A 25,509-nucleotide genomic window follows, 5' to 3' on the forward strand; every position below is an offset into this window, starting at 1 on the left:
TTCTTTTATTATTCCTCAAGATTAATATTTTATCAGAGTAGAGATTACATAATGCATCTTTGACTCTTTACCACGTCATAGAATTTAATACCCTTTACCTTCCTCTGACCATTTTAATTTTTTTTTTTAAGGACGATTGGCCCTAAGCTAACATCCATTGCCAATCTTACTCTTTTTTCTTTCTCTCCCCAAAGCCCCAGTAGGTAACTGTATATCCTAGTTATCAGTCCTTCTAGTTCTTCTACGTGGGATGCCACCACAGCACAGCTGGATAAGCAGTAGGTAGGTCCATGCCCAGGATCCAAAATGGTGAACCCTGGGCCGCTGAAGCAGAACGTGCAAACCTAACCACTGCGCCACCAGGCCGACCCCCCATCTTTTATATTATTGTTATTTTGCATTTCAACTTCTATTTTTTTAACCACAGAAGACATTATTATTTTATTATTCTTTGCAGGGTAAAAGTTTGTATTCATCCACATACTTACTCTCTCCATTACTACTCATTCATTCTTGCATTTCCACTTTTCCATTTGGGGCAAATTCTTTTCTTCCTGAAGATTCATTTTGGCATTTTAAGGCAGGTCTAGTCTCTCCATTTTGGTTTGTCTGAAATTGTCTTTATTTCACCTCCATTTTTGACATATTTTTTTGGTGGATATAAAATTCTAGATTAGAAGTTATTTTATTTCAGCACTTAAAGATATTGACTGTTTTTAAATTGCTGAAAGGGAAGTCTTCCTGCAGTTTTATTATTTGCTTTAAAGAAGCTGTGTCTTCTTTTCTGTCTGCTTTAAAATTTTTCCTACTTTTGAAACCAAACCTGTTAACCTCCAGTTTGTGTGCCTGATGTGCAGTAAGCCAAACACACAGAGACATCGATGCTTAGAGATGGAGAAAGGTTTATTCTAGGTGGTCAAAATGAGAAGGCAAGAGAATAGGTTCTTTCAAATTGCCTTAACAAGAGTAGAAGGCAGGAGGCTTTATAGAGCTAAGGGGTTTGGCAGGAGGAGCTTTGGAGAAACAAAGGGGCTACTCCCAATAAGCCCCTGGGCAATCTGACTTTGGATTCAAGCCTGCTGGGGGCCAGCCATCCAGTGATCAAAACCTCCCCAGAGACATTCTCTTTCCTCTGCAAAACAAGCTCACAAGTCTTCATGACCCCTGAGTCACCTCTCAAGTTAAACAAGAAAACAGCAAATTGACAAGATTCCTCTATGTCTGTGTTGGGAGCAAGGTCAAAGGCAGTCATGTTCTCACTGTAGGTCCACAGTAACCCTCAGGCACCTGGCTTCACCGCGTCTTCTTTGGCTTTCAGTACCTTCACTACAATCTGCCTCAGTGTACCTCTCTTGTGTTTACTCTGTATAGGATCTCTGCGCTTCTTGAATCTATAAGTTGATGTCATTAATCACTTTGGGAGAATTCTCAGTATTTATCCCTATAACAATTACACCCATATTAGAACACTTCATTGTATCTCATGTATCTCTTGCACAATTTTTAAAATTTTCCTCTCTATTATTTAGTTTAGATATTTTCTATCAATCTGTCCCACAGCATTAATTTTCTCTTGTTTTGTTAAATGTAACTACTAACTTATTAAATCCAGTTATTTTGTTTTTTCATTTCTAGAATTTCTATCACCTTGCTATAAATACCAATATTTTATAACCTTGATTTACTTCTCTGTATTTCTTTTTTCTCTATATAGAAACCAGAAATATTTTAAAGGACTTGTCTCCAACTCCAATGTCTGAATCATTATGTTTATTTCTTTTGCTTGATTTTTCTCTTAGATTCAGTCATATGGCTCTCTTTCTCACAGTTTCTAGAAATTTTTGATTTCATGTCAAACAGTGTGTTTAAAACTTTTAGAGTCTCCCGATTTTTTTTTTTCTCCAGAGAACATTCACTCTTTTCTTTGCAAGGTAGTTTGAGTAGGAGATGATCATTTTTATTTAACTCAGTTAAAGCTGAAACTAACTCCCAACTGAACTATAGATGTAAAAGATTTCTTCTACTTCTGACTTGATCTTGCTTCTGGATGGAACCTTCTAAAGGCTTCCAACTCAGAGGCTGGTGAATTTACTAGGGGTCCCTTCTCCTGGTGAGTCCTCTACTGTCATTAAATCTGCACTGTTGAGATCTCTGTTCTGCTTTTCAAACGTTCTCTGCTTAGCTTTTTAACCTTGATGCTTCAGAATTTCTCAACTATCTTTAGGGCAAAAAAACACAAAAACTGCAGCAGGCTCATTCTTGACCCTCCTTCTCCCTGACATGTTGGCTCCTCACGTCTCCAAATTTGTGTCTCCAGCTTCATTGGATCACCTAAAACTCTGCTGGTCCCACTGTGCTCGGTAGCAGTCCTCTGCCAGGGAAAATTCGGCATTTTCACCTCTTCTCTTTACCTAGAGTGGGCAAATGCCTCCTGAATAAAAGTGTGTAGAATGTCAGTCAGCCATCCTCTTAGTTGTGTCCTCGTCTCTGGAATCTTACTCCCTTTAGTCATGCTGGACTCAGTAGCTCTTCCATGGTTTTAAACAGATTTACTTGTGTGCATTTTATCCAATTTTTAAAATTTTCCTTCTCTCGTAAGGAGCATATTCTTCCCCCAAGCTATTCTATAATACCTGAAAGTGGAATTTCCCCAAAGCCCCACCATATGATTTTATTATTTAACACAGACATCTGTTATAAAACTATTTTGTTCTTCATGTGGTAAATTTTTTTTCAAAAAAACCTGGCTATCAGTTTAGCAACCAATTTCTCTTGAAAGTTTTACCCACATAAATAAGCTACAGATAACCACTTCTTTTCTGGAACAACTAAGAATAAGTTATAAAGTATAGGAAAGGCAGTCATAAATTTAAAGTATTGGGTAAAATTAATGTCTAAATGTTGTTTCTAGAGATTTCAGCACTAAAGAAATTGTTTCTATAGTTCATCTTGTAATTTTCACATAATAGCGTGTGCAGGGGAGGAAGACAAATCCTCTATGCTCTAGGTCCTCTTGGCTTGGCTACAAATTAAATTCACATGAGACAGAATAACAGGAGAAAATCAAACAAAGCTTTATAACATGTGTACATAGGAGAAACCCAGGAAAGCTAAGTAACTTGGTCATCTGGTGAAAGCTGCCACCTTAAATATTATCTTTAGCTAAAGGCAAAGCAGAATGTTGAGGCTAGTGGTTTGGGATTTCAGAGGGGAGGAAGACAACTTACATGGAGATGGAAATGCAAATGTTTGCTAAATAACTTTTGCTGGGCCAAAAATGGGCTCCCGGTGCCTTTCTATCACACCTATTTTACATTATACTATAGCTAGCTTATGGTATTAGCTCCTTCCTGGAATAGGCCTTCTATGTTAAACTCTTTTAGGCAGTTTAGGGGAAGAGCAAATGGTATTCCTGAGTCTTCTAAGCCTTTGTTGTCTTCAGCTCGAAATAATCCACACACCAGAGTGGCACATCTTTGGGTGGCATGCCCTGAAACCCATCATGTGCTTGGGATCCAGAAGGCTTAATTGTAACAAAATGAATAAACGATGAATCCTGACTAGATTCTTAAAAATGTCTTTAGACATTTGTTTGTCCATATTGGTTAAGGTTAGGAAAATGGGTGTGATCAGCAAATAAAAACAAACCCATAGCTATGAAATAAAATGAATAAAATATTTTGGTTCTCTGACATTGTGATTTATAGTAAGAAATATATATTTGGTCTTCATCCTAAAACCCTTGAAATTTCCTGTGATGAGAGGAATAAAGGTGTCTTTTGTTATGTTAATGATGCAACTTTTGGAAAGTACCTAAGGATGGGGACTGGTTGGCAGGGGAGCCAACCAGGTGATTAGAGACTTGGAACTTTCAGTCCCATCCCCCACCCCCACCTCAGGAAAGGGGAGAGGGGCTAGAGATTGAACTCAATCACCAATGGCCAGAGATTTAATCAATCATGATTACCTAATGAAGCCTCCATAAAAACCACAAGGACAGGGTTTGAAGGGCTTCCAGGTTGGTGAACACATGGGGTTTTGGGGAGAGTGGTGTGCCCAAAGAGGACATGGAAGCTCCCCATCTTTTCCCCATACCTTGCTCTATGCATCTGTTTCATCGGCTCTTCCTGAGTTACATCCTTTTATAACAAACTATTAATCTAGTAAGTAAAATGTTTCTCTGAGTTCTGTGAGCCATTTAGCAAATTAATTGAACCCAAGGAGGGGGCTGTAGGAACCTGTCATCTTTAACCAGTGGGTCAGAAGCACAGGTGACAACGTGAATTTGTGATAGGCATCCGAAAGTGAGGTGGCAGTCTTGTGGGACTGAGCCCTTAACCTGTGGGATCTGATGATACCTCCAAGCAGATAGTGTCAGAATTGAGTTGAATTGTAGGACACGCAGCCACTGTCTGAGAATTGCTTGGTGTGTGAGGGAAAATCCCACACATTGTAACTGGGGTCACAATCTTAGGTTCCAATTTGAGCAAGAAAATGAATAACACAGTATTACATTATAACTCAAAGTCTAAAATAAATACCCATGAGTCCCTGTTCATACAAATTAAAGATTGTATAAATAAATATATGACAGTAGACAAATATTCTATACAGAAGAATTTTAAATACTTTATGCAGATACTCCCCTCTTAAGGAGGCTGAGTATAACCCTCCCTCCCCCAAGTGTGGGCTGCGAGGTGACATTTTTCCAAAGAGTAAAAGAATACAATAGGGAAATGGGGAAATAGAGTAAACTTACGGCAGAAAAAAACCTGACAAACACCCCCTTATTACTACATCAATAGTAATAAGCCATATTGCTAGCAGGTACCCTTGACACGCTGTGATAAGGAGGGCACTTCACCTCTGTGGTCTTCCGCCCCGAAACACACTTCTCAGCGTGAGGAAACCATCAGACGCATCTGAATAGAGGGACAGTCTACAAAGCACCTGACCACGCTGCCCCAAACCCTCACGGACATCCAAACAAGAAATGTCTGAGAAGCTGTCATGGTCTAGAGGGGCCTAAAGAGACGTGACAACTACATATAATGTGGTGTCCTGAATGGGACAGAAAAAGGATAGCAGGAGAAACTAAGGATATCGACTAAAGTATGACTCTAGTTAATAATAATGTGTGGATATTGTGTCCTTAGTTGTGACACACAGAGTAATGTGTGGGGATGACAATAGGGGACCCTGCGTGCGAGGCCTGTGGGAACTCTGCACTTGCTTTGCGCCGTTTCTGTGAACTGAAACTATTCTAACATCAAAAGTTTATTTTAAAAAGTTTGCTTACACACATCTTTTGAGGGAGGAGCTTCAAAGATGAGATAGTGACATATGGTGCCTGTTTTCTCTATTCCTAATACATATAGCCTACATAAATTATTGGAGAGCTAGTTGCCAGGCTGAAGTGAGTTTTTCACTAGGTGTTGATTTAATATTTTGCTACTTGTAGGCAAATCTGAATAAATTATATGCACATAAACTATACCAGACCAAAGCCAGACATAATTGATTATATTTGTACTCCAAATTTAACAGGTAATTTCACTGAATATGCTTCATATATTTAGCATGTAGGCAATTTGGTAAGAGTGATAGGTTGAGGGACAATTTATTTAAATATGTTAAGTATACAAACATTTTTAATTACATGTTACTTCTAGCCTTGCAATTCGTCCCCTCATCATAGAGTACCTTCATGGTATAACCATTCATGTATAGAATACATACAGCATATTTTTTGTAAAACTTTCTACTTTGTCTTTACAAATATATATTATACTCCAATAGTAAAATGTAAGTATTAGAGAGGTTTAGAAATTGTTTTTTAGGATGATATTGCTTTTAATTAAGCACTTATCTATAATTATTACTGGGAGGACAGTTTTATGACTGTGGAAATTTCAGCACCATTGTTCTAATCACATATTTTAATAATCTTTAAACTATTTCCTTGCCAGTTAATTTTTATTCATTTTTATGATTTTAAAGTAAGTCATTTCAAGAAAGACTATAAAACTATTCAAAGTTGAAGTAAATATTTTACATTGAAAAACGGGGAAGATATTTATAATTTTCACCTCACGTGCAAACTGCACAGGTGAAATGTAACTAACCCAATATTCCCTTTGCTTTGTCTGTAGTCACTTCTCTCTGGACTCTTATGTCATCTGTTTCCTTATAGTTTAAGCTTACGATGTCATTGAATTAAATTTCTGTGCAGTTTGAATAACCCAATTTATCAAACCCTAGTCTCTAAGAAAACCAACTCATCACCTTCACTGTAGTCCTTAATTTCAAACCTCTCCACGCAATATCTTTATTGCCATGAAACATCCCTTCACCTTTTGGAGCCACTCACAGAATGATTACTAAACGAACTTGAGGTGATGCGGTGTTCTTCGTCCTCTAGAAAAAGAATCCTAAAAAAGATTCCCCTGAGAGCGCTAGACACAAAGGTGTTGACATGTTATGACTCCCAGCAGTGTAATTTAATACCAGGGGGAAACGCCCTGTGTTGGGTTCTGACCATCAATATTTCTGAAAAAAAAAAAAAAAAAAAAAAAAAGAGTCTAGGCTTCCCAACCAACCAAACAGTTTCCTGCCTTAGTATAAATTATCAAATAAAAAGAGTGGTTTGAGCAAAGATGCAGCCACTGGCGTCTTACATCAGAAATAGAAATAACCCAGATTCAAAATAACTTGCAGGCCCAACAGTCAATCAAACAAGGGCGCTGCTGAGAAGAAGATGGAAATGCCTTAGTCACAGCAGAGATAGCTATTTTCAGGGAGGGCACTGCAGACAAAAAGTGTTCGCAGCTGCAGCCTGCCCGAGAGGGGCTGGAGACGGGTCGGGGAGAGGACAGTGTGAGCAGACCGCCCAAGCTGTCCGGTGAGAAAGAGGCAAAGGGGACCATTCTCAGATGCCACAGTTGTTCAGGGGTCTTAGGGCACAAAGGTGGCACAACTGCAACCCAGAATAATCACTTATTTGGGTTAGTGTCACAACAGCATTGTATTTTCTCCAAAACCCCACATTTTGACTGCTGGAGGTCGGAAATAAAGCACTGGCAACTGGCGGGCCTGCTGGAAGAAAAAAAGAATCCATCCAAGGGTCTCAGAGCTCAAGCCATAGAGCGCCTGCTGGCACTGGGAGCACACACCGTCCTGGCTGCTGAGGAAACTCCCAGTGCTCCTGGAACGACAGGGAGAGGCCACACTGAGAAGGGGCAAGGCACATCATCTGGAGGAGATGGGTGAGCTTTCCGCAGCAGCTCAGAGCTCAGTTTAAAAGTCCTGGTAAAGATGCCCGCCATCGTCTCCTCCTGCAATATGACCAAAGGCTCTGCTGCACAGGATCCATGCGTCACTTCGGATCACTTTACAAATTGGGAAACAACTGATATCATCACACTTTAAAGTCAAGTCATCTTGCAAAACCAGTTTGGATCTTACATAAATAGTAAAATGAGGGGTCAACCCCGCGGCCTAGTGGTTAAGCTCGGCGTGCTGTGCTTTGGCAGCCTAGGTTTGGCTCCCGGCAAGGGACCTAGAAAAGGCAATGGATCTTCACTACTTGTAGGCAGCCATGCTGTGGCTGGGACCCCTACACAAAATAGAGGAAGACTGGCACAGATGTTAGCTCCAGGCAAAGCTTCCTCAAGCAAAAAGAGGAAGATTGGCAACAGGTGTTAGCTCAGGGCAAATCTTCCTCAGGAAAAATAAATGTAAAATGAGAACTGATGTTTGCAATTTGAACAAGGAGATTTCATAGCAAAAAATGACCTGACTGTACATGTCATCAATCGCTATGGCACAGGAGCAGATCTGGAGAAAGACACAGAGGGGGATGCTGAAAAGCCCACGTTGCCACCTTTCTTGGAGCTCCTGGGTTCTGAATGGGTGGCAATGGGAGGAACCAAGAGTGTGGCCCTGATCTGTCTCCATTGTGACACCCATGAGAGGCCTGACCCTCTGTTTTTCATGTGCCCTCAAGTGAGCCCTGAGGCTGAGAAACCCTAGTTTGGGCTCCTCCCCCAGCCTCCTAAAACTGTGGTGACGAAGTTTCTGAGGGCATTTATAAGTTGTGAATATACCTCTAAGAACCATTTACCAGAGTACTCTATTAATGACGTATTATCACTCAGAGATAACAATTCAGTGGTGTATTTACTCATTCACTCATTTATTTGTTCATCTACTGTCTCTTGATTATTTACAATGTGCTAGGCCCTGGGTCCAGCTTCACAGAAAGCAGGATGTACGCCTGAGGTCTGCCTTTGACAGATGATGAAGCAAACATAAAAGGAGATTGTTAGAATATACGTAGCTGTCACCTCCGCAGGGTGCCGTGGAGGTCACCAGCCTAAAGTTGGAACAAAGGTTCGTAAGAAAAATCCTTCCCGAGGACATAGTTGAGCTGTTTTCATCTTTTTTTTTTCTTTTAAAGATTGGCACCTGAACTAACAAACTTTTGCCCATCTTTTTACTTTTTTATTCTTCTCCCCAAAGCCCCCCCCCAGTACACAGCTGTATATTCTAGTTATGAGTGCCTCTGGTTGTGCTATGTGGGACGCTGCCCCAGCATGGCCCGATGAGTGGCACCATGTCCGTGCCCAGGATCCAAACTGGCGAAACCCTGGGCCCCCAAAGTGGAGGGCTCGAACCCAACCTCTCAGCCACAGGGCCGGTCCCTGAGCTGTCTTAATCTTAAATGTTTCAATTTATGAAACCTCTGAGGACTAATTCTTGAAACCTCCACACTTTGCCTTGCCAAGCCCAGCGTGGGTTCTGATTAGTAGAAATATTTGACAGGTACCAGTTTGTTGTCCCACGTGCTTTCCACCCACCCCCAGCCACTGCCTTTAGGGTGGAGGAAATCTGATAGTTAGTAAGGAGGTAGAATGGAGAAGGTAATAAAAAGCAACTCTGAAAATGTATATACCTGAATCTATATTTCCTTGTTTTGTCAGCTGAGGGGGTCTAGAAGCAATGCCATCCCATTAGTCATGAGCTCACCTGGTGCCTGGATCCTGACTTCTAATACCGTTCTCCAACCAAAGGAACCTGAGCCCTTTGCAGAAATAGCTGATTCTAGGGCTGAGGCAGAAAATATTGAGGATGAGCCCAGGGCATCTTGTAGTGCCAGTAAGGAGGGAAGTGCTTAAAAAAACTGAAAGCAAAAAATCCACTTGGCAATGATGGGGTTATGTCCAAGGGACACAGAAACCAATTGAAAGAGCTCCAGTGGCAAAATCTGGGGCAATTTGAGCAGCTAAAAACATAATACTGGATCATAACTCAAATTTCAGAATAACTATCCATGTGTGCATACTAATATAGATTAATGATTGATTGAATAAACAAATAAATGAAGAGAATACATAATCTGTGCAGAATAATTTCATGTAATTTATGCAAATACTCTGTCTCCTCACCCCCTGTGTATGGGCTGTGCATGGTGGCTTCCTTCCAAGAAGTGCAGTGAGAAAAGGCTGGGAAGAGTAACCACACAGTGGAGAAACCTGACACGCATGACCTCAGCCAGGTGTTCAAGTTGACACCAGCAGTGAGAAGTCACGTTGACACCATGCATCCTTGATAAGGTATGAAGAGAAGGGCACTTCACTCTCTCTCTGGGGTCTTCCTCCCAAACCCCATAATGCCAGTCTCACCATGAGAGGAGCGTCAGACACATACAAATTGAGAGACCTTCCGCAAAACACCTGACCGTAGTGACAAATATAGCACAGTAATAGAAATGTTAATAATAATGAAACTGGGTGTGGGGTATGTGGAAATTCTTTGTGTCTTTGCAAGTTTTTTTGTAAATCTATAACTATCCTCAGATAAAATATTTATTTAAAAAAGAGATTCAAATTTATAGTTCCTTTCCAATTGGCTCTGCTCTCCTCCTCCATCACAAGTCTGGGAAGGGCAGGGCTCCTTTAGGTGGCAAGAGTGAGGGACTGTGGGAGCTCTCATCTTCTCCCTCCCTCGTCCTCTTATGAGAGGCCTTTTGTGAACACCGGAGATTCTGTCTGTTAGGTCTTTTAACTCTGGAGAAAGAAGTGGGTACCCGGAAGCACAAGGTGTCAGAAGAGAAACAGTGAATAAGTTGTTAAGACCTAGGATGCTTGGTTCCTGTAAGGATTACACTGAAATTACTTCCCATCTAGAATTAAATATGTATACTCTCACAATAGAAAGGATGATTTTTTAAAGTGAGACATTTTTAAATCACCATTTGCTCTTCGTGAGTACACCGTAATGTCATGGTTATAGTCATAAAAATATAGCAAAAGTAAGAGAGACATGTCATCTTTTGTCCACACTTAGACAAGCAGTGAACATTTAGAAAATTTTAGGTTGTTGCTGTCAAGTGCTAACACCACCATCTATACACGCTGCGGCAACCTGAGGCTCAACCCTAAAATGGAATGTCTCTGAGTCAGGGTATCTGCCCACTGACCCAGCCTGAAGGTCAGCCCAGGTCACAGCGCAGCTGTGGCGAATGACTCAGCGGCTTCCTGCTCACCAGGAGGGGCACGCAGGCTCCTCGCTGGTTCAAGGCTGGCAACCCATCTGATTTTACCCTGCGGATCTGCTTTCCAGGCTCTGCTGCCTCTGCCTGCACCATCTCTCAACTGTCCCCACGTGACGAGGTCTCTTTGCCAGCCCTGCCTTTGACATAAAGTGTGATTTTTGTCCTGACAAATTCATCTCATCAGGCTGATCCCTATACCCCCATTACTAATCAGTGCTATGGCCCGATGCACATGGTCTCTTTCTTCCAAGCAGTTTCAGGCGCTTTCCAGGATGCGGGGCTGATGGATAGGGCCTGGAAGGCAAATATCTGTCCTCAGGGCACAATTGTTTAGGAAGCCAGAGATCCTTCCTGATCTCTGGAAGGTTGGGGGCAGCTGGGTTTTGGTGGAAAGAAATTAGAATCACCTAGAGTGCCTTCTCAGCCTCCCTACATGTACTCCTGGAAATAATACTATATTCTCTCCCTGACAGGGGTGTCCAACTCCCACAGGAAATCACTGTCAACGTGAGTCACTGACCCCGGTGAGAGTGACTAACTCCACAGAGTGCTGAGCACAGGTAATCAGGCCACATCTACTGGTGCAACATTATGCAATACCACAGTTCTTCCATACTGATCGGTAACTCATCGCTATTCCACATGTCTGTGTGACTAGAAGCTCCGCCTTCTCTCTCAGACTTTGCATCACCCAGTCCTCACCAGGATTCGCAACTGAGGAGTGCGTGGCCCAGTGCGTGTGTGGGGAGGGGGCTGCAGGACCTGTCGCAGCGCCTCAGCCTTCCCGCCCTCATTGGGATATGCCAGTGCCAGTTGTTAACCAGTTGGAACATCACTCCTGGGAGTGGAAAGCTGTCATACATGGACTGAATCAGAAACTTTGAGAGTGGGACTGGAGCATCTTTATTTTTGGACGACTTGCCATATTGGGAGCCACGGACAAAGGCCTTTTGCTGTTCCTGCTCTCTGAATATCTGCTGAGAAAGCGGTCAGTTTGTGTGTGTGTGCGTATGTGTGTGTAAGTGTACATTTTTCCTGGGCGTAATGAAGGAGTAAGAGGAGATAAGACAGTTGCAAAGAAAATTATATGCAGACTATTTACCATGAAATACGATAACTTACACAAAATAAATCTCATGCCATCACTGAGATGGTCACTGCCTTTTAAAGTTTCTAATCAGTTAAACAGATGCAATAAACATCCCTGATTCATTCTTTCATTTATTCTGCTTCCTAAGTATATTTTTAAGCAGGCCCCTTTTTCGTCACTCCCTTTGTCATTGATCTTTAGGCATGAATGACTTCAATAAATTCCTCTTGGTGTCCCTATGTCCAGTCTCTGCTTCCTCTCAGATCAACCTTTTTCTCAGCCATCAAAGTGATCACTGCGACGCTAAAGCTGATCAGACCATTCTACTGCTTAAATTCTTCGGCGACCCTCCATCACTTTTGTTATAATGTCTTACCCCTTAGCACGAGCTGCTGGTGTTCGATCTGATATGTCTGTGTCTACCTCTTAGCACTACCCGCCTCCTTACCTGCACATCTGCTTCCCGCCCTCTACCTGTGTATGTGCTGTTCCTTTTGCTTGGAAGGCTCTTCTCTTTCTTTCCTTCTTGCCCTTCACCCTCTTTCCCAGTGACCTCCATTTGACTGGTTGACTGCTTTGCTCCAGCCTGAATCCTGCATCATTTCTTGAGAAAGCCAGCTTTCAACCAACCCTGTAAGAGTAAGGAGGCTTTGCCATTTTACACCGCACAGTGTGTGTGCACCCCTCAGTCCTAGCACTTATCACCGGGACTCTTTCTACCTTCCTCGAGTTCCCAGACTCCCCTGTAGAGCATAGCAGGTGATCAGCAAGTGATCATCAAACGAATAAATGAATGGAGAGAAGGAACTGGTCTGGCTGAAGTATCAAATTAGGTTTTTATCCATTCTCTAGGATTTCAATACCTCATTTCTTATGGTTACTTTTCTTTTTTCAATAAACAGAAATTTAAAAAAAACACCCTTAAGCTACCTCTAAGGATGAATAATCCGATTTTTACAAAATTATTAAATTAAACAAGAATCTACATGAATTTAAGGTCACATGTGGTTACACATTATCTGAACCCTAGGAAATAAGCTAATAATTTACTTTAAAAACTTTCACTGAGTGCTGAAAAATGTGTCATTAAGAGCTACTAAATCTAAACTCAGACATGCTACTGGGATGATTGTCATATGTCACATCGCTTATTAGAAGGTCTGAAACGTCCTTTCACGCTTTAGAGAACAGGTGAAGCCTGCAGAAGAGAAGGTAGATGGAATGTACCTGCAGAAATCCTTTCTCAAAATGGGACTTCCTTTGAGGATGATTCTGCAGAAAATGGTAATTTCTTCACAGTGACTTGAAGTTTCCTCCTTAGTGTGAGAGATCCTGGCTAAATGTACACAGTTTACCTGGTAGACCACCTGCCCTTACATAAATCATCATATTACTCACATTGAAATATTTTATTGAGTATATTCTTTAATGGTTGTCTTACAGATTCCAGAATATCACCCAGGGTGCTGGTTACAAGGCACCACAACTTACTGAATGCACCATATTCCTTCAATTACTTTTACCATCCAGTGGTCCTCCTTAAGGAGTGAAATAATTTGACCGGATAATTGACCCTCCAGCGATAATACTTAGAATGTGTAGTGAGGATCCTCTCTAGTGTAAACTGATGAGTAGGACCTGGAGAAGCCTGAAGTGGCAGAGCTGAAATTTTAGTAACTTGCGCCTGCCTTTGTCCCGCCTCTCCCCATACGGCGGGGAAGCCTAGAGTTCTGCATGGTGCATGGAATCACACAGGGAAGAGATGGAATATGGCAGCTAAAATTAGTGACCCTGAAGCCCCAACGACTTGATTTTAATTAACTCCCTTTATGATCTGGATAATCTTCCTTAAACTCTCCATGCCTCTGTCTTTCCAATCTGTAAAATAGGAATAATTGCAGTAGCTACTTCATACAGTAGTTGCTGGGATGAATCAATGACCCAAAGTGGAAGTGTTTAGAACAACAACTAACTAGGCACTGTGTAGGTGGATAAGGTTTGGGGTTGTTCTGTCTTTTGGAAGTTGGAATGCATTTAAGGTTATTTTTCTCTCCCCTGGATTCCCCCACCTCTATCACATTTCATTAACCAGCACCACTAATTTGCCTTTCTGATTGATTGTCAAATGCTATATAAATATATGATAATTACTAATATTTGTAGAAAATAATATTGTGGATGATGACATTCCTTCTAAATATGAAAAACAATTACTGGCTACTTCTATTTATAAAAAAGGTCAGCAAGGGCTGGCCCGGTGGTGCAGCGGTTAAGTGCAAACATTCCACTTCAGGGGCCCGGGGTTCACCAGTTCGTATCCAGGGTGCGGACGTGGCACTGCTTGTCAAGCCATGCTGTGGCAGGCATCCCACATATAAAGTAGAGGAAGATGGGCAAGGATGTTAGCTCAGGGCCAGTCTTCCTCAGCAAAAAGAGGAGGATTGGCAGCAGATGTTAGCTCAGGGCTAATCTTCCTCAAAAAAAAAAAAGAAAAAAAGTCAACAACATCCCAAAATGGACAAAGTCGCTTAAAAAAAGCTACGGAGTTTTTATTTAGCACTTCTTTCTGACCGCATGGAAATGAATGGAACTGAAGAATTGGGAAGAATAGGTATGAAGTACAGTCTAGTTGAGGTATAGTTGTGTGACAGACTATTGCTTTATCTCCCACCTATGGGAGTGTTTTAGTCTGTTGGGACCACTATAACAAAATGCCACAGACCTGGGTGACTTCCAAACAACGGACATTAATTTCTCACAGTTCTGGAGGCTGGAAGTCCACCAGCACCAAGATCAAGGTGCTGGTAGATTCAGCGTCTGGGGAGGGACCACCACCTTGTTCACAGACAGCCGCCTTCTCCCTGTGTCCTCACATGATGAAAGCGACAAGATAGCTCTCCAGGGTCTCTTTTATAAGGGCACTAATCCCGTTCATGAGGGCTCCACCCTCATGACCTAATTACCTCCTAAAGGCCCCATGTCCTAATACCATCACTTTGGGGGTTGGGATTTCAACATACGAAATAGGTAGGGGGACAGAAACGTTCTGCCTATATAGCAGGAGGCAAACATTGTTCAGGGGTAATGAAAAGGTTACCTGTTAAATCTTTTCCATATACCTTTGGAAAGATGAGTAGGAGGTAATACTCATGCACCTCGGTAATAATTTTGCAAACCACATCATCATTGCGACACATCACGTCATTTTCTCATTCTGGACCAGGGCAGAGCTGGTCCATCCCTCACACTGTTGCAGAGAGCTCTTCCTAAATCTCACATCTGATGTTATTGCCCCTGTGACTTATGGGCATAGAAAGCAAAACACACTTTCTATGACTCTCATTACCTTAAACAAATGTTTCACAAGGCCCTTCACTCTGGCTCAAACCTCTTCCTCCAGAGATTCAACTAATCTCCTTCATTGAATCCCCACTTCTGTGCACCTTCAATTTCAACAACCCTGAACAGCTAGCCATGCCCAGAAAATCCCATACTTTACCATATCCTCCTGCCTTTGTGTAACATGTTCCTTTTGCTTGGGAATGCCTGTCTTTGCCTTTTCGTTTATCCAGCCTCAATTTTACTTCACCTCTGAAGCCTTCTACTTTAGTCACTCCCTTTTCTGGGCAAAATTAAGACTATCATTACTTTGTATTGTAATGTTTATTTAATCACCCTTTTCTCCCACTGCGAACTTCTCTTCTGGAGGGTAGGGGCTAAGTCTACCCATTTCCTAGTGCCTAGCCAGAGCAGATGCTCGATGCATATTTGCTAAATGCGTGGAGTAATCTACGAAGGTGGATGTTTTGCTCTCCCCTCACTTAGGCTTTTACAATAGTTCAAATGAACAAAGAATGGTCAGGCCTCATCAGCTTGTGTAACAAAATAACCTAAATTTTTCTCATATGGGCTTTCCAAATCCTCCAACCTAGCTCTGTTCTTCCTGCCTCAAACAATTTTTGAAGTCTTCAAAGATCAGCGTTAAGCTCATGAACCAGTCTGCTGACTGTCCTCACCATGTGGCGTCTGCCACGTTCATCCTCTCCTATGCCAGTTCCTGCTGGAGTTTCACTGGTACCACCCTGATGGTGTCTTTCATGCCATGTTGACATCTACTAAGAGCTGAGAGCCAAATCTATCAGGGTGCTAGTGATGCAAGCTTCTGAGCAGAGGTGGCATGGCCCATGTAACCTTCTTCTCTATTCTGTTACCTGTGCCTCAATGCAAGTCTGCTTTTGTTCAGGATCTCACAAAATCTCTCATAAAAATAGTCGTTAGCTTCTGACTCTTATTTCATGCTCCAAATCCAAAGTTTAATGCAAAATCATGAGCTCTTGTGACTTCTCTTGACTCCAAAGTCCATGTTCTTTCCACCATCACCTACTGCTTTATATCTCCATGAAGGTGATGACACACACCTTTCTAAATACAAACATGATTCTTGTTTGCTTGGCCTGAAAGCATGTTGGGTAATAAGAGAAAAAATTTAAATGCTTGCCAAAGATAATCCATGTGGATTGTCTATACTCAAACCATAGGCATCATAGTTAGAGCTCTGATGTTTCAGGAAACTACAGTCAAGGCATCCTTATCGTCTATTAATACACTAACCCTGCTTTTGTCTAGGTCGCCAGTTACTTTCCTGGGATCCATCCAACTGTGGTCCTCCTCTCCCAGCCTCACTCCATAGCATCCAACACAGGTGGTCATGCCCTTTTTCTCAGAACACTTGCTTTTATGACACCATAGCTGTCTGTTGTTTCCCCTTTCTTCGTTTCACCTTCTCAGCTCCGTTAAGCGTCTCTCAGGACTGTTTCCTTTGCATTTCTAATCAAAGTTAGACCCCTCCGGACTGTTTGTGACCCTTATACTTAACTTTTGCCAGACTCTAGCTTGAGGTCTGCAGTCCCCTCCTGGCTTAAATGTCCTCTGCATGCTAAGAGGTCTCATGTTGATGAGTTCACCTCAGGCTCTTCTTCTGTGAGCAACCCTATCCACCCATCTGGACATTCTCAAAGCTGAACTCCTTGATCTCAACCGTCCAATCCCATTTCCTTCCAAGTCTCTCTCATCTTTTTTAATGACTCCACACTCTTCAACTTCCATATTTAGTTTACATAAAGTCTTGCATAGTGAGTTTCCAAAATATGCTTTGGACCCACCCCAAATTTTCTGTATCCAGAGCTCCTACACAATCTGAGCCACCATTATCTGTTCTCTTCTTTTCTCTTGTCCTGCTCCCTTTTCCCATTCAAGGTCAACACACCAGGTGGAGTAAACTTTTTTGTGATTATATGTCATCAAACCATCCCCTGACTTAGCACACTTGACTAACTTTGCTTTTTGTTAGAGCTAAATCCCATCTTAGACTGTGAATCACGTCTTTCTTTTTCTTCTAACCTCACCTCAGCTTGCTTTTCTATTCACACACTCTATCCTCTGTTCTAGCTACACTGACCTTTTCATGGTCTTGACCAACATTTCTGCTTAGAGAGTTTGCGCATGCTTTTCCTTCTGCCCAGAATGCCTTTCCCTTGTTCTCCACATGCTGCTTTCCCTAACACTCCATCTACATAGGATCTATGCATGATCCTCCATTATTTTTTGCCTAAGCATGGCCTTCACAGCACATTTCTAGATCTACAATTAAATACGCATTTGTTTACCTGTTGATGATCTGTTTCCCTCTTCCAATCTACATGCTCCATGGAGACAGGGCCATGCTTATTTTGCCCTATCTTGTTTATCTGTGCCTTGCACAGAGCTTGCTTGGTTGACTTCTTAATAGATGTTTATGCTAAACCTATGCTGGTTGTTGGCGTTTGGGTGGATATATATTGCTAAAGGGAAGGATACTGGATGCATCCTGGTAATGGTAGGAATAAGTAATAAGGTCCATTATTATTATTACTGTTTAAACTACTCTTGAAATACCAAGCAAAGCAATTGGGAATAAGCAAATTAATAGTTATAATTATTGTCACAGAGAAAAGAAACATCACTGTTTCCTGATGATGCTGATGCTATGATCGCCTACTAGAAAAATCCAAGGAATTGAGGCAAAATATGATAGATGTATTAGAATTCAGCAGAGGCAATGGTTAAATTTTTTTTTAAGTATCCAAATCAATTGGACTATCATAAGCAAATAATAAATGTCCAAAAACATGATGCACAAGGATTCATGCACCAAATCAACAAAATCTAAGGTGTACAGGAATAAACTTAATGAGAAATTAGGGGACCTATATGAAGAAAATCATGACCCACATAAGGAAAATAAAATAAAATATTTATAATTGGAGGGAGGTTCCACATTTTTGGATGGGAAGATACAATATTTTTAACATATCAATTCTCTACAAATTAACATTCATTTATTTCCAATTAAATTATCAGCAAGATAATTTTGGACAATGACAAAGGCTTTTAAAATTTATCTGTAAAAGTAAATATTTTGCATATTGGAAAAATTCTGACAAAAAGACAATGGTATGGGGAACAAGCCTTACTCTGTATTAATATGGGATAATATGTGGTGAAATAGAATTGGTGTAGCCTTAGAAATATATGTTAATGTAACAGAATAGAGAGTGCAGAAACAGACTCAACCATTTAAAGGAATTTAACATGAGAAAAATTTCTCATTTTCTCTTTTAAAAATAATTATATTTTTGAGTAGATAATAAGTGCATAACACACAAAAAGTGGTGTAATGCAAAGTAAGTCACCTCTGCTCCTGGTCCCCTCGCTATTCAATTTCTTTCTCCAGAGGCAACCGCTTTTACCACGTCCTGTCTATCTTTCTGCAGATAATCCACATGTCAGAGTACATGCTGAGTACTGCTGTTGTTTCACAGATTATAGCCAAGCACATACGATGCCTCTGCACTCTCCCCACCTTTTGTTTTACTTCTCTTAGTAAAGTATCTTAGAGATTTAGTAATACTTAGTACTTACTTAGTAATAGTATCTTAGAGACTGTTCCACATCAGTATATTTTGAATGATCTCATTGTTTCTAATACTGTGTAGTGCCCCACTGACCTATATAAGTCAATCGACTAGTCTCCTGTGAATGCTACCGCATACGGCAGGAGTTCTCTATCAGCACACACCACGTCTCCACGCATGACACGGCTGGAGGAGAAACCTGGGGCATCACTGGGTCCAAAGATATGTAGATCTGTACCTACATATCTCTCTATATACGTGATCTTAATACATCTCACCAAGCTATTCTCATTAGTAATTCATATTTCTAGCAAGGATATACGAGAATACCTACTTCCCCACACCCTGCCAAAACTGTATTGCAGGAAGATTTCTAAACATTTTCAATCTGATAGGTTAAAAAAAAAAAAACAGTGTCTTCTTGTAGTTTTCATATGCTTTTATTTCTCTTAATATTGGTGAGGTTATGGATATTTTTTCAATTTTAAAAACATTTGTATTTCCTTTGTTCTCTTTCTCCTTTAAAGTATGCTTTTTTGGTGAGGAAGATTGGCCCTGAGCTAACATCTGTTGCCAATCTTCCTCTTTTTTTTTCCTCCCCAAAGCCCCAGCTCATAGTTGTATCTCCTACTTGTAAGTCATTCTAGTTCCTCTACGTGGATTACCGCCTCAACATGGCTTGATGAACAGTGTGTAGGTCCAAGCCCAGGATCCGAACTGGTGAACCCCGGGCCGCCAAAGCAGAGTTTGTGAACTTAAGCACTCAGCCACAGGGCCAGCCCCTGTCTGTATTTCTTCCATACCTACATTTCCTCATGGATTTGTGTGAGTCTTTATATATTAGGGTACTTAGTCCTTTATTTTTTTCTGAGTTTCCCCGGCTTATTATTGGTCTTTGACATAGTGCTTTTTAAATGTGCATAATTTTAAATTATTAAATTTATTTTTGAATTTATCAAATTCTTCTTTATTGGCTTCAGGGTTTATATTATATTTGAATATCTTTCTTAATTTAAGATTTTAAAAACATCTTCCATGTTTCTTTCAATTTATTTATTATTTATTTTTTACATTTAAATGTTTGATTTTTCTAAAAGTTATTCTGAGGTAAATTTTGAGGTAAGAATATATTTATTTTCCAGGTACCCAGCATCATTTTTTGAAAAAAATACTTTGTCAGTGTTCTGAAGTGTGTAGATGACATTTTAAATCACTAGATAAACATATTAGGAACACTATGGAGATGGTAAAAAATATTTGGGTTCCTACTTACTTCAGACTTAAAAATCTCCTAAAATGTGAAAACAGTAACAGACTTGATTACATTGCTACGTTTTAACTTCATACGGCAAAAACACCAGAATAAAGTTGAAGGAACAATAAGGAATAATTCACGTACAGCAAATATTGTGGAAGGTAAACATTTACAAAACATTTACAAATTTATATAAAATATGAGCACTTGAATAGAAAAATAGGCAAAAGAAAAAATAGACTAGACAACCATATATGTTCCAAAGCTCAACCCCACTCATAAAAATACAATTGCAAGATAAATGCAGAGTGGTTATCAATTCCCACTCATCCCCGTTAGACTTTTAGGGTAAAGATTATATAAAATGTATTAAAAAATGTTTTTGTGTGAAATATGTGTCAAAGTGAGCAGTTTAATATGATATTGGCAGGAGAATAAATGTACGTAGCCTTCTTGGAAAGCAATCTGGTCAAATGTCTTGAAATTTTATATTTTCTTGTCCTTTTACTCAGAAATTATATTTAAAGAAATTTGTCAAGGGAAAAAAGCAGATGATTATGCTGTAATTCATGTGCAAACGTTATTTCAGCATTGTACATAGGCTAGAAAAAATTAAAAATATCCTAATCGTTCAATAATAGGAGGCTGATTAAAACCATTAGTCATGATCATACCGAGATATTATTTATCCATTTAAAAAGATGCAAGAATCTGAGAACTGACATGCAATATGTTCATAGAATATGGTTACTGAAAATCAGATTATAAAACAACTTGTTTAATTTTATTCTATCTATGTCTATCACATCTGGCCATCTTTCTATCTATCTATTCATCCATTCATTCATCTATTCACCTGCCTATCTAAAAGGGATACACACATACATACATACACATACATATATTTATACCTTTTTCACTGGAGCCTGTGAGTTCGGAAGAGGCTAATTCCACCTCTGGCCCTAGGAGTGGAGTAGTTGATGAGGCCTACACTGATCAGTGTAATCCATCACCTGGCTACAATGAGTGATTCAGAAGCGGACAAGTAACTCCTTTCAGGCCAGTGAGATGGGAGAATATGTTTGCTGGAAGCTTGTAATAATGATAATTCTTTGCTCTCCTGAAAAAACTTCCAGAAATGGCTCTCAATCCATCTCTTTGAATATGGATATGCACACATCTGTCCCCAGTAGTTCTTGGGACCCGTCCCGATATCATAAGAGAAAGGGAAAGCTTTGGTGAGGCTGATGCCAGAGAAATTAGAGTGGAGAAACAGAATACAGGCAAGTCCTCAAAGACATCGCCAAGCCACTGCCTCAGTCACCCCTCAAAGCCTCCCCACCTCTGGACTTCGATCCACAAACACTCAAGATTCCCTTCATCGATTAAATCAATTTACTTAAATGGGCTTTTCTCCTATCTGCAGCCAAACGTGCCATAATTTGATGTGTGTGTATGTATGTGTGTGTCTACATGTATGAATGAATACATGTGCGTTGACAGAAAAATAGATACACATATAGGAGAAAAACATTTGAAGTGATATTCACGAGAATATAACAGTGGTACATTCCAGGTTGGAATTGTAGTTGATTTTCACTTCCTATTGTAGCTTTCAGATTTTTTTTTTTTCACAATGAACCTAAATTAATCGTTTGATCTGGAAATCAATGACAAAAGCAACAAACAACTTAGAAAACAAAAATCAAGCAGTTGTATTTGGGGGGAAAAGATTAAGTTCAGAATGTGGTAGAAAGGATCTGTGTGTGTGTAACTCTCATGATTTTCTGTGACCACAAGTACCATATGAGTCAAAAGGATGATGTAGCAGCCAAAAAATACATATGAATATAATGCAAACTTAGGTTTTTTAAATAGAAAAACAGTATCAAGATGAAGGGTGTTAATAATCCCACTGTTTCTCTACTCAGATCAGACCACACCTGAAGCTTTGTTTTCAATTCCTTGTTACTACAAGAATTCAAGCATGAACTGACATGTTTCGGGGATACTGGGGAAGGATTCACGCATTTGGAAACAGATGGAATTTTAAGACTTTCGAGATTTTTTCCACTTTTAAGATGCTATATTCTCCAATTTTATGTGTTACTCTTGGACATTCAAAAACAATCATATTATGTATGAAGACACCAAGGCTCAGAGAGCTTAAGTGACATGCCCAAGGCCATACAATTTATTAATGGCAGAATTTTGTCTAGAAGACACTTCACAATCCACACATTAAAGTGGATGTAGACAGACTGACGTGTTCACAGGACAGTGACATGGATCGTTAAGGCAGAATCAGTCAGTTCCAAGTGACTGACGATTACAGAACCAGAAAACTTCATGAGAGCAAGCATACGTCATACTCTTATCAAATCAGTGTCACAGGAAGGAGAATGCCACTTGCCGTGATGAGTTGAAATGACTCTAACTACACAGAGAATTGGTGGAGACCTTTCTTTTTTTTCTTTCAGAATATAAATAAGAATTTTCTGATGTGAAGAACTGTCTAAAGATAGTTGAAGGTGACTCAGGAGAAAGAGGAGGTACAAAGATCTCTAATTGTTCCTGGCCTCTCTTCTTCCCTTCCTCATCGGCAGAACACCCAGGTTTTGGCCAGGCACCAGTGGAGACTACATTGCCCGGCCCCTTGGCAGCAAGCTGAGGCCTGTTACTTCTTCATTTACAGGATAATTCATCTTTTTTTTACAAACTTGCTAAAGGTTGGTAGCTATATAATGAATCCAACTGTCATGTGTCACAGGGTTTCTATGATTCAGAAGCAGAAACCTGGACGGACTGGCTACTGAGGCTCCACCGCTGACTTGCTTCTCGCCCAGAGGTATAGCACTGCCTACTGTTCTGTCCTTAGAAGCTCGGGTGGGTGCTGAAACGGCACTCAGAGAGACTTAGGAAGAACCAGAAGAAGTAAGCAGGCGTTATCTAATGTCACAAAGGTAACTGGTGGAGGAATTAAAATAGAACTAGCACTTTGTTGGGAGTTTAGGTAAGTTAAAACTTCATCTGCCATCATAGCAAGCCAATGGGTAAAATCAATCAACCAAGAATTGGGGACATAGAAAGTCCATATTTTTAGAGAAGTGGAGGTCCTCACCCAAAAAACTACCAACACCGTTGATAGCGGCTGCCTCTTTAGGAGCAGTGCTGAGCGGGGTGTGCAGGAGACAGGCATTCTTGCTTTCAATTTTAAGCACTCTGAATTATTTTATTTTTAAATATGAGCACACGTTACTTTAGCAAAAATGCACACGCATACGAATGGCTCGGGCTCTGGTTCTGAGCAATGCTAAACGCTTTTCCAATGTGGGTAGAGTCTGCAAAACAATCTGTATATAATGGACGTATTTCTACCCAGAGGCTAGACCGTTTCTAATAGAAACTTAAGTCGCCTTTGATCTGGTCCATCTCTGCCGTCAGAGGGGAAAAGTACTCCTCTCTAACCCAGCTGACTCGAGCTTTCACCCAAGCGCTTTGCTCAACGTACTATTCTTGGATTTCCTCATGAAAAGTTATTGGAGCTTTATATTATATTAGAACATGAATTTTTCTGTTATAAAAAGATTTAGCCAGGCACAATTTTAGAAAGGGATATGTATTTTTAATTTGAAAATTTTCTTGCAGTATGGCATTTTACTCCCAAAGAAGTGGCATGTTGGATGTTAAGACAACTCTAGTCAATAACAGTACTAGACCATGGGAGAACGAACCGCTGGCAGTTCCTGTGAAAACCTCCTACTATGAGTGTCTGGTGTTTTCCTCTAGATCTTGTTGAAACTGAAAACCAGAGAAAGAGGAATGAATTTCCTTTTTAACTCCACAAGACCTCCTGCTCACCTTATCCATGACATTTAAATACGTCAGGACATCGCATCTTCAAAACCATTTCCTTAAGCATTCTTTCTTTTGTATTTCATGAGTCACAAATCAACCTTTTTCTTTTCAATGTCAGAATCACAGTTTTTTTCCTATTATTACCAAACTGAAGGTACGGTGTAGCAAAATAACATGTTTTTTACACCTAGCTGTCTTAAGGGTGGAGGGTCATTTACTTCAAGCACCAGAAGAATATATTTGCTCCCATGGAAGAGGACTAAAAAACACAATCCAGGGGAAATCAGGACGCATCTGTCAGAGGTTCCAAGGCCCTAAGACTTTTGGCAGCATCGCCGATGCGGACGTTCAAGTCAGAAGACCAGATCTTGGCTTAGCTTTAAGGAGAGTGAGGTCTCTGTTGTGCTTCGATGGAAACTGGCAAGGCTCTTTGATAGGTGTTAAGGTTTGAAGGGAATGAGATAGTGACATGAAATTTGCAACTGTTATTTTGAAAGATCTTCAAATCCATAGAAATAGCCCTATTTCTGCTCCAAAATGAGTCTTGGACAAATAATGTATTACTTTTGCGTTCCTTTTACATTTGTGCCCTTGTATTTGTTTTTCCATTTTTTCCCCAGCTGGGTTTCTAGTTTTTGTTTGGGTTCAGTTTTAGGTGGTTGTAAAAGGTCAAACCCTGGTGAATAATATTCAGAATGTCCAGTACTTTGGAACTTCTCTCTAATATAGGGAGCTTTTCTTGGTAACATTCATCAGCAATACTCTAATATTCTGTCTAAGCTCTGGAAATCTCATTTTCACACTTCTAAATAAAGAAATCCCGAATCTCATTTCAGTGTGCTTTTTGCCAACAAGAGTCCTATCTTATGGAGTGAAGAAGGAAGGCATGGACTGTATTTTTATATTCTGAGGTTTAATCTGTAGAAATCCAAAATCTTACTGTTAGTAATTTCCACAGGTCTTTGAAGACTCCACCTAGATCGGATTCTGTGCCAAGATAACACAACTCGTTTTTTTTCCTAAGGGAATTTGGTATTTCTCTTTGGATCCACATTTTCTGTGTTACTCTGACTCTCACATCTGCCTCCAGCTGGGACTACGCCTAACACATTGCTGCCACATTTCCAAAAAGAATTCACTATGTCTGAAAACATAGATGCAGTGAAGTTCTACGTATTGTCTGTGGATTATCCCGTTATCGGAATCAATGCTATCCACAACAGTCCTGGCACTCATAGCCTCATCAAACCATACGGACCCAAGTATTTCCGCCCCGAAAGACTACTGATTTGGCCTCCCAGGTATTTTATATTAACTAAGCTCTAGAAGAAATTTGCACAGCAAGTGAGGTGGGAGAGGGACCCACAGCCACAGCCCAGATTATATGATTGCATATTTAGTGTTTCCTAGGAGCCCACAATAAAGTTTTAGGTACAGTCTATACACCTTGAATAAAAGGAAATGGTATAAGACTAACAACACCATTTTGCTCTAGAATATTTCTGAACACAAAGTTTTCTTTACAACTTGAGGTCCCAGTTATGCTTACCAGTTATTATATTGCATCTGATGCAGTGACACTCTAGAAGTCTAGTCAGGTAGGAGGCTATTTCTCCCAAATCTAAAGGGAGAGATTTGCTGAACCTTTTGAAAATTGTCTAGATTTTGTACTTTTTCCCCATGTATCTTTCCTACAATTTTAAGTATCCCAATTTGTTACTGTCAATCTTCTGTGGATATAGAAACTATCAAAGACTCCTAGAATTATTCATAAATTAAGAACATAAAGGTTCTGATC

At 40.3% G+C, this 25,509-nt stretch overlaps 1 long non-coding RNA gene across 1 annotated transcript in view; it reads left to right on the forward strand.

The window, feature by feature from the left end:
* The window catches only part of LOC123288898 (uncharacterized), a 42,369-nt gene extending 17,297 nt beyond the window's left edge, over positions 1-25,072 (forward strand). Inside the window, exons 3-6 of the long non-coding RNA XR_006532503.2 lie at positions 8,239-8,391; positions 9,489-9,614; positions 11,029-11,543; positions 21,785-25,072. This is a non-coding gene — a long non-coding RNA (uncharacterized lncRNA). The remainder of the gene's footprint in view (positions 1-8,238; positions 8,392-9,488; positions 9,615-11,028; positions 11,544-21,784) is intronic.
* The last annotated feature ends 437 nt before the right edge of the window (positions 25,073-25,509 follow it).

Source organism: Equus asinus, chromosome 11, assembly GCF_041296235.1.
Source record: "Equus asinus isolate D_3611 breed Donkey chromosome 11, EquAss-T2T_v2, whole genome shotgun sequence".
NCBI classification, from domain to species: domain Eukaryota; kingdom Metazoa; phylum Chordata; class Mammalia; order Perissodactyla; family Equidae; genus Equus; species Equus asinus.